Source organism: Oryx dammah, unplaced genomic scaffold (genome assembly GCF_014754425.2).
Source record: "Oryx dammah isolate SB20612 unplaced genomic scaffold, SCBI_Odam_1.1 HiC_scaffold_26, whole genome shotgun sequence".
NCBI lineage: Eukaryota > Metazoa > Chordata > Mammalia > Artiodactyla > Bovidae > Oryx > Oryx dammah.
Window position 1 is genome coordinate 24914073 of NW_024070210.1, and position 10555 is coordinate 24924627.

Genomic DNA, 10555 nt, shown 5'->3' on the forward strand with positions numbered 1-10555 from the left:
TGGAATTGACCTCTGACCTCACACTCTATCCGGCTCTGCTCTTGTCATGTATGTCTGACCTTCGATACCGCATGTCTGGTCCTGCCTTTTTCTATGCTCGTAGAAGATACTTTGCATTTGTGTCCCACACCATATGCTTTAGAAGGGAAGGAATCCACCTGAGGCACCTGGGCCAGCAGGCACCTGGGCCAGATGACCTGTAAATCCTGGCTCTGCTGTGAGCCAGATCACCATGGAGAGTTCCTGAACCTCTCCAAGGGTTGGCTTCATTCTTGGTGTTTTGAAGTAGAGTTGATTTACAACCTTGGCTTCTCTGTTTGTACAGTGGGGATCAGAATAGCACCAGCCTCATCAGATTGCTGGAGAGACTCACTGAGCTAATTTAAATGGAAGTGCTTAGCAAAGCGCCTGACCCAGAGTGAGCACTCCATGTGTGTTAGATAAAAGAAGACATTCAGGTCCCATCGCCCTACCGCCCTTCATGAGTGAGAAATGGCTGTTATCACATGCACCACCAAAACATACAAACTAAATAATGTTTAACATAGTGATGCCTTTGTCTGACCTGATCACCTGAGTTCAGAAAAGGGAACCAGAGCTCTAAGGAGAGTCCAAGGATTGCGCTGGCACAGGGTGACTGGGGAGCGGGCAGGGCTTTCAGGAGCAGGAATTCCTCATTGGAGAGAGGTTGGAGAGTGGGGCCCTATAGGCAGGAGTGCTGGGGCATGCTCCAGGAACAGGTCCCAAGCTTCCCAGAGGAGCCTGGCACACAGGAGAATGCAGAATCAGCTGCAACAGAGCTACAAAGTCTACAGGAGGGCCAGAGCCAAGGACCATTGCATGCCTGACAAAGTCGGTGAGCACCACTTCTGTGTGTGTGTGTGTGCCAGTCACTCAGTCACGTTCAACTCTTTGCAACCCCATGGACTGTAGTCCACCAGGCTCCTCTGTCCATGGGATTTTCCAGGCCTTTAGGGCTAAGCAAACAGCTGTTTTGGGGTGTGAACGGTGTCCTGCTTGTGAAGCATGTCCTGGCAAACCCAGGAGAATCAGGAGGGCACTTTCAGGGGCACCTGCCAGGGTGAAGCAAGCCCGGATACTGTTCTCTTCCCTTTTACTGAAGTTTGGGCTTGGTTCTGGGGCAGTGAATGCCGTGACATTCCTGCCCCTTTCTAAGACTCCTGTCTTCCCGTTGACCGCCAACCTCAGCAATGATGGAAATGCCAGGACCTTCCATAGGTCTCCAGGGAGGACAGCCCCATTCCTCCCAGGGAGGCACGATTGTTTGTGTCATCTCATTAAACTGAAAACTGCTGCTGACTCAGGCTGGAGCAGCGAAGGCGGGCTGCCTTCCTGCCTCCTCAGTGTGACCTCCCCTGGGAGCGCCACGTGGTAGGATGAAAATGCGGAGAGGGACAGGCTGGGAAGGGGTCCTGCTCAGGCAGCAAGGGTACTGAGGGGAGGAAATCATTAGGGTAAAATTTTGGCTGCTCCCACTGTCCATGGGATCACAAAAGTAAGCAGGCACACACAGACACCAAGTACAGTGGTTTAAACAAGGTAGAAGTATTCCTCTTGCCCCCAAGTATCTGGGGCCAGTTTGGAGGCCCCACTGTATGAGGGACCCAGCCTCCTCTGTCCTGTTGCTCCACTGTTCCTAGGGTGCTGCACTCGTCCCCCTTCGCCAAAGGGCACTTCCCTCTTGGATGCTGTGAGGAGGAGGAAGAAGTGGAAAGTATGGTGCTTACATCACAGTAATGGTATCCCTTTGTCCAGAACTTAGTCATGTGCTCTGTCAAAAAAAAAAAAAGCCTGGAAAAGCTTGTTTTTATTAGGGGCAGTCATATGCCCGGCTAAAACTCGGAGGCTCTTTGCAGGAGAAAACAGACACGACGGTCTATGATCATGACCGAGTTGGAGCCCTGCCCATGGACTGCACAGGCACAAAGACAGAACCATACAGAACAGTGTGCAATAAAAGAAGCACCATCCCACACTTACTCAAGCAATGTTTGTTGCAGGTTATAAGCATGGAGGAAACAGAGGTAAAAGCACCAGCCTTTGCCCCCCGCAGTGGGCTCACAGTCATGGGGAAGAAAAAAAATCATCTAATGTACTTCGTGCTATAAAGGAAACATGTGTTGATGCATTAACACCTCCTTATGCCCTTGCTGCATAGTGGTCATACCAGTTCTAGAGACAGCTCAGAGAAGATGCAGGCCTGTTCTCAAGCTGTTGGGTCTTTTGAAGGGGAGTCAGATCCCCTCCCCCAGTGGGAAAACTACAGTGTGGGTGTCGGTGCTGTGATTGTGATAAGAGAAGGGACCACCCCCCCCCAACGTGGCCAGGAGGTCTCCGCAGGACCAAAAAGACTTGGTAGGTCTCTGGCACTAGATGAGCCCCCAGAGCCTTGGCACAGCCCTGGGGAGCAACCCCCAGATGGCTGAAATTGAGTCTCTCACAAGCTCAGGTGAGAAGATAAGAGCTGGATTAAGCTGGTGTTTTAAACAACATGGAAACAAGCTATTTCTGGCTCACTGGGTTATGCACTACGATTTATCTCCACCAGGCAACATTGTGTTCCAGGAAGCTATGAGATCTAGAGGCAGAACTTGGGAAGATCACCAAAAGCAGAAGGTGGATTTGGAGTATCTTAAGGCTAAAAAGCAATTGCTTTGCCTTCTGACCCACCATCTTTTCCCCATCAGCCAAGATTCTGACAGCTGTTTGGTGTTGGCGAGGTCATTGCTGGGCACCCTGAGCTGCCCACTCCTTTTTGAAACTCCCCCAAGGACAGAGTCCACAGTGCCCCAGATAACTGGTTCTGAGTTTTATTATCTCAATGGCCAAAAATGTGCTTTGTCCAACCCAAATCACTGTTTCTTGAATTAAAATTCATTTTCTTTTACCTGGGCTTTGGAGGACTAGGACAACCATGGTTTATCAACCTAAATCATGAAAAGATGCTTTCTAAGCTGTGAAGACTCATAAAAATAGGAAGTTGTTTTCTTTCTATCATATGTAAGATCACATAGCAAGTGAGGTGGAATTAAAGTTTCCTGAATAACCAGTCTGTGTCAAGAACAGTGCTAAGCACATGACATGTGTTATCTCCCTGTAGGCCTAGCGCCACACTGCCAGGTCAGCATTATTTTTTCTCATTTTCCAGATGGAAAATGGAGGCACAGAGAGGTCAGGTAACTTTCCCATGGTCACACAGCTAGTTCTAGCCAGGACTAGAAGTCAAGCTTGTGTGACTCTTACAACTCTTCTACAATCCTACTGCTGCTGCTAAGTCACTTCAGTCGTGTCCGACTCTGTGTGACCCCACAGACGGCAGCCCACCAGGCTCCGCCGTCCCTGGGATTCTCCAGGCAAGAACACTGGAGTGGGTTGCCATTTCCTTCTCCAATGCATGAAAGTGAAAAGTGAAAGGGAAATCGCTCAGTCGTGTCCGACCCTTAGCATGGACTGCAGCCTACCAGGCTCCTCCGTCCATGGGATTTTCCAGGCAAGAGTACTGGAGTGGGGTGCCACTGCCTTCTCCTAGAAGATTGTAATTAGCTCATCCATAGCCTTTTCCTTTCCAATGGATTTAATTTTTAGCCCCCTTTATAATGAACACTTCATCTTATATTTGACAGTTTTTGAAGATCAAGAACTGTTGTTGACGGATACAGAGAGATGGACTTATTTTAGGGGCTAGTGTATTGTAATCTCTGTGAAGAATTTTTTCTTGAGATCCCACCAGTACTGGGGTCTTACAACAGTTGTGGCCAATTTAAGCCTGGGAAAGTCACGTAAGAAGTACTTAAAACAAGAGCGAAGACACATATTATGCATTTTCTTGTGTCATAGGAAGAGGCTGAAAGTCTTACGAAAGGTTTAAAGTGATATTAACATAAGAGTTACATGAGGGTAGTAGAGACGATGGCAGTGGAGAAAAAAATTATCTATCCATCACTCTGTTCATTCATTCAAATGTCAGATTATCTCTGTATTGAAGACTGGAGCTGGGCACTTTGGCAGACACAAAGTATGTATGTATGTGTATTATGTTTGGGGAAGGGGGAATTATTGCATATGTTTGTTATGGTTAGTTGTCTTTTTTTTTTTTTGGCCATGTTGTGCAGCCTACAGAATCCCAGTTCCCCGACCAGGGATCAAACCCAGGTCCCCTTCAGTGAGAGCGCGGAGTCCTAGCCATTGGCCTACCAGGGAATTTCCTGTTATGGCTAATTACGGCTCCTTACCTTAATTAGGTAAGTTTATCCTGTGCTTTTTATTTGTCTAATCATGAGAAAAACATCAAATTCCAGTAAAGGAGCATCTTATGATATATCTGACCACTATACCTCAAAACTCAAAGTCATCAAAAACAGGAAAGTCTGAGAAACTGCCCCAGTCAGAAGGACGCTTCAGTCGTGTCCGACTCTAAGATCCTGTGGACCGTAGCCTCCCAGGCTCCTCTGTTCATGGGATTCTCCAGGCAAGATACTGGAGTGGGTTGCCATTTCCTTCTCCAAAAGGTAACATGGTATCCTGGATAAATCCTAGAAGAGAAAAAGGACATTGGGTAAAAACTAAGGAAATCTGAATAAACTATGGACTTCAGTTAATAATAAGGTTAAAAAAAAAAAAATCCCTCCTCAGTTCCAGTTAGGTACTATTGTCTTTCCTCATTAAGGGTGGGGCCCAGACGTTGAGATTAAGAGATTCTGAGGTCACAGGAGGGGAGCAGATGTGCACGAACCCACAGAGGGGACCTCGGCCTTGCTTGGCCTCCAGCCATCATTTCAGCCTTCAACGCATCATCTCTCAGAAGAACCCCCAGGCCAGTGAAAATCTCGGGTGCTTGACCAGATGAGGGTCTCCCACGGGACCCAAACTCATCCCAGACCAATTATTTTGGGCCATTTCTTAAGACAAGCCCTCGTGTCTCATTCACCCGCTCTCAAATGGCCATAGATTTTACCTGGCAAGATTTTAAAACAATCCCCTTCACCTTGTTACGCTCTCCTCTTAATTAGCAGAGGGACAAATGCCGTTATTGGAAGCAACCTCTCTGCAGCACTCTTCCCTCTGTTTGGTAAGTTAAAAGCATTTGGATGAAACCCTTTTGTGGTCCCAATCAATAGCTCAAGCCATAATTATTCAGCGGCGCTTGCAGTTTTCTGTGCTGACAGCCGGCTGGGTGTGCTGATCGGTAATTGTTTCATATGCTTATGCGGCTTGCTCATCCCGTGTTTGTGGTCTGCAGCAGATGAATTGACAGCATCTTTGGGGAAACAAGGGGATGGACTTGCCAGCATCTGAACCCCTCAGGCCTCTCCATGGCTTTAGGAATCAGGTGGGCCCTCTTAGTTCCTTGTTAACCTACCTGATACAAAGCCGAGCAGTACATTTGGGAGACCAAAAATAAATAAATAAATAACTCCAACTTTATTGGATAATCATGTAGTATCAGGCTTTAGATTGAGGATAATGGTTATGTGCTAAGGGATGGTAAATAATAAAATTTTATTAGATTTCACTAATTTCAGAATTACGGATCATTTGGATGGGATGTGGATTAGTGCTCAAGCAGATCTTTTCCTAAAGGAAAACGTAAACAAAACTGCAGGGGTCGATGCTTAAGCTATTTCAGAGGATTAATTATTTTCAATATCACCTGTTTTATAAAAGTGCAAATAGTCACATTCAAACAGCTGTTTTATTCCTTCCAAATCCTTCTGGAGTCTACAAGTTGAGAGACTAAACTCTCATCCTGTATTTCTATATTTCTCTAGACAGTTTACTTAGCTTGCTTTCTTAGTTGTTTTCATTTTGTTTTGTTTTCTGTAAAGTAGAAATATGACTTGTCAGTTTCACAGGCGTACTGTAAAAATAAATGAAACGAAAGCTATGACAATGAAATGCTGCAGTCAGTTAATTATTTGACGCATTAAGAGATTTTAAATACCTGAGGTTACTTTTTGGGGTTTTGCCATTTTTAAAAAATGTCTTGACTTTAGGTTTACTCCATGTTCTTGAAAGTGATCAAATTAATTCTTTTAAGTCCACATAGACTAAATTTGGCTCTATTCCAAATCATAAACAATTAGCTCTAAAAAGATAATCTTTTCGGGGAACATAAAACCAGTGGTCTCTGTGTGAACCCAAGCCTTGGTAGCTCTCACCATTACACTGATTATTAAGTTTTATAAGACACTACATTAGATCAAAGGCATTAAGACTCTTCTGGAGCATCCTAAAAGTGATACCATGAATCACTGATGTCATGATTGGGTTCAGCGCTGAGAAGCATCTGAAATAATGGATGCACCTCTTAGGAAGCTGAGGCTTCTGAGGATCCAGTCTTTTCTCTGTAGAAGAAAATGGACTGAAAATTGATCAGGGCTCTGGGCCCATTCAGTCATGGAATCTCTTTCTAATCATTTTGAAAGCATCTGAGGTTCACCTTAGTTATCAATATCCACACCTAGTTTTAACAAATGCTCACGTGCTTGTGATTCTGTAAAAAAGCAAGTTGCCCAGGAACCTAAGTTGATCATGCCAGTGGAGGATATCCCAGCATGCTGATCTGAGCCCCTTGCTGAACATACACTTCACCAGCCCTTTAGAAGGGCTACATCAGTGTACCTTGACATCATCTGCTTGTTTCCTCAAGAACTGAACCACCTTGAATGGGCTTCAAGAAGAACCTGTCTTATTCCAAATCCCAGAGGCATTCTAGTATCTGTGCAGGAAGACCTATTCTGAGTCCACAGAGATGATTCATAATCATGCTTGCTCTGTCTTCATTTTCTCACATCCAAACTCCATCCACCACCACCCATTCATCACATCTAAAAAAATTCAATGTGAACCATATTGAACATCTTCTGAGTCTCTCTCTCCTTATGTCACAGGAGAAATTAAAGCAAACCAGTCAAAAGTCTCTGGAAACATAGAGTGGGTTGGGAATTACTGTCTCTTTAAATGAAAGAGAACATGAAAGCTGACGGTTCCAATCTGAGCATGAGCCATACTTTATCCTGGAAGAATTATTAGAAAGAAAGGGACATATATTTCTGTTGACACTGTATATTAAGTGAACTTTCTAAACCCTCTTTGTCTGCATTAAATAAATATGCTCAGTTTCCTACCATGACCTGTATTTCTTTTGATTTTAAATAAAAAGGATTAAGTCTCCTAATTAAGACACTGGAGGATGGCCTGATCAGTTTTGCCAGTGCAAATTAGTTCAGAGGCCCAAAGCTGCTCCTTTCTGTTTGCTGGTATGGGAGGTTTGTTTGATTTAACATGATTGAGGAAATGAAATATCCCTAAGACAAAGAACCAATATTGCACTTCTACAGAGTGGCTAGAGGGAAATTGGAAACTCATGCACATTAGCAGTGGATCCAAAATACAATCAGAAGCAGAAATGTTATTTAGAAGGAAAGTGATGTGACTAGACTAATCCTTTGAAATAGATTGTACCTTCTTATTCCTTTAAAGGAACATAAATGAAATAGAATCTCAATTTTCTAACAAGGTCCCATGAGCTTGGGACATTATCTTTCCTTCCTTGAGTATAGGCCAAGTTTCTCTATGCATTAATTACTAATGTTAACAACATCTCTATGAAATAGATGTTATTACCCCTGTTTTACAGATAAGTCTTCTCGTTATCTCAAGGCAGATACTGACCTAAAGACAAATAATCTTTGGGACTCTTGGTGTTTGTTTCTGGTTCCATCAACTCTGAGCTACTTGGTAAGTCTGACGAAAAGAGAGGTCTCAGTCACAGAAAGTAACGTGCTTGTCCAATCCTAGTGATGCATTACGTTGGTTTTGGAGTAGATTCCTATTCAGTGGATCTGGTTAGACCAGGACAATTTCCCAAAGGTGATGGAAAAATGAACAAGGGGCCAAGAAAGCTATCAAAGGTCATCAGTTGAAGTCAAGCAACAAAACTGGCCTGAAATGGACTTCCCATGTCCCAGCTTGGTCTTGCCTTCTGTGTCAGAGCATATTTTGCCATCTCCCCTCTTTCTTGGGGTGCACGATTCTTCACTTACCTACTCAAGACTTTCTGCTCAACTTCTACTCTCAGCAGTTTCAGTTGTTTGTATTTTACTTGCATAACAATATTTAATAAAAATCCACATTCTTGTGTTGTCTGAAGGAAGGGGAGATTAGGTCTTCTGTGTGGTTGTCTGCTGCACGTGCAGGGTACTAACCCCTGTGTCACGGGACTGTCTCTAATCCCTCAAGAGCTGATCCCATTTTGTGTCTGAGATGGCCACTTAGATTTTAAGGAGGAAGAGGAGGAAGGATAGATTGCTTTAAATTTGTCAAGCTAGACATTGTTATGCAGAGCAAATCCAACTCACTCAGTTCCTACTAGGGACCTCTATGACTGATGAGCCAAAAATGCAATACGTGTGTGTGTGTGTGTGTGTGTGTGTTTATATGACATGTGAGACCCTGGAAACGTTCAGTTCAGTTCAGTCACTCAGTTGTGTCCAACTCTTTGTGACCCCATGAACCACAGCAAGCCAGGCCTCCCTGTCCATCACCAACTCCCGGAGTCCATCCAAACCCATGTCCATCGAGTCGGTGATGCCATCCAACCATCTCATCCTCTGTCGTCCCCTTCTCCTCCTGCCCTCAATCTTCCCCAGCATCAGGGTCTTTTCCAGTGAGTCAGCTCTTCGCATCAGGGGGCCAAAGTATTGGAGTTTCAGCTTCAACATCAGTCCTTCCAATGAACACCCAGGACTGATCTCCTTTAGGATGGACAGGTTGGATCTCCTTGCAGTCCAAGGGACTCTCAAGAGTCTTCTCCAACACCACAGTTCAAAAGCATCAATTCTTCGGTGCTCAGCTTTCTTTATAGTCCAACTCTCACTGGAAATGTTAAGGCCCGGGTATTCTTGGGTCACTCATAATGGAGGTAGAAATAGGGGGTGGTTACATGTGGGCAAAGCAGTTCTGAAAAATCCATCCGTAACTATGGGATCCAGGAGTCCTGGAGAAAATACTCACAGAATCATAGAAGCACCCATTTCTTTGATTATCTGTGATGTCTGGCAATGTGTAGACTTTATGCTAAGATAATTTGGCAAATAACATCTTTGTAGTCAAATGAGTTACTAGTTCTTCAGTATAAATTTCCACAAGTGGGGTTTCTGAGTCAAACAGCCTGCAAAATATCAACGCCAAACTTGTGTGTCATCAGATCACCGAGGTCTGTGCTTTGTTGAGTTCCACATTCTTTGTTGAGTTCCACTTCAAACTTGAGACTGAGGACAAGTCTGACCAGTTCTGTTGATTAGAGAATAGAGTAAACAAAGCCAGGGCTGTGGGTGTGTTCTCTGCCTGATAAGCTTTGTGTACTCTTTTCAGCCAGCTTGTGAATGTCCATCCTTGACCATGAGGCAGCAGAAGGAGGAAATGTGGCCATTTTAGTGCTTTTCCTTCAGGTCTCATTCAAACATCACTTCCTGGGGGAGGCCCCTTGACCACGTGCTAAGACAAGCCAGTGAGTCTTTGTCTACCTTGGCCGTGAGCCAGAAGCTCTCTGAGGGCAGGCACAGTGTCTAACTTGCTCAACCTTGAGTCCTAGCACCAGGAAAATGCATGTATGCTGAATGACTGAATTAAAAAACAGAATTAATATTACTGAGGGAAAAAAATCAAAATTAGTCTAAATCATGTTAAGCTGGTCACAAAGGAAACACAGCTATGAATGATGACTGCGGACAGAGACAATATAGTGACCAAGTGCACCAACCCTCTGCTGGCCAAGACGGAAAGGGAGAAAGCTCACATGATTGCGTGTCCATTGTGTGCTCTGCAGCCATCATTGCATTTAGCCCTCACCACAGTATCATGCTGGGCTTCCCAGGTGGTGCAGTGGTAAAGAATCCACATGCCACTGAAGCAGACTCAGGAGACAAGAGTTTGATCCCTGGGTCGGGAAGATCCCCTGGAGGAGGAAGTGGCAATCCCCTCCAGTATTCTTGCCTGGAAAATTCCAGCACAGAGGAGCCTGGCAGTCTGCAGTTCGTGAGGGCCACAAAGAGAAGGACAAGACTGAATGCGTGCGCACACACACACACACACACACACACACACAGTAACACCTATAGAGTAGATTTTATTATCCCCATTTTACAGATGAAATCACTGAGAGCAAGAGAAGTTCGATTCCTCTCCCAAGATCTCACATCCACAGAGAGTCAGTGTCCCACACCAGATCTGCCTGCCTGTAGAACCCTTCCTTTTTCCACCGTAATGCTACGTTCCTTTATTCCAGAAAGCTGAGAACCAAACCTGACAGGTGTGGTCTGAGCAAAGCTCTAAGACCTTGTATATGGCTCCAAATGAGACCGACGTGGTCTTAAAATGACACCATGGAGATGGCAAGCTAGAGATGGCCTGATTGGTCTCAAAGGGCCTTGTCCTGGGAAGCCAGTTTGGCCAATGCTCCTGTCAGAGGGGCACTTATTTAGGACATGGGTCATGGTGATTCCCCAGGGCTGATGCAGGGGTAATGTACTTG

The 10555-nt window shown here is 44.9% G+C and overlaps 1 long non-coding RNA gene across 2 annotated transcripts; it reads left to right on the forward strand.

The window, feature by feature from the left end:
- The first annotated feature begins 494 nt into the window (after positions 1 to 494).
- LOC120852807 lies at positions 495 to 9614 on the forward strand. 2 transcript variants are annotated; one of them, XR_005718654.1, is made up of 4 exons: positions 495 to 856; positions 5261 to 5350; positions 7661 to 7761; positions 9397 to 9614. It is a non-coding gene; the product is annotated as an uncharacterized LOC120852807 (long non-coding RNA). The 2 variants fall into 2 exon arrangements; XR_005718655.1 differs by lacking the exon at positions 5261 to 5350.
- The last annotated feature ends 941 nt before the right edge of the window (positions 9615 to 10555 follow it).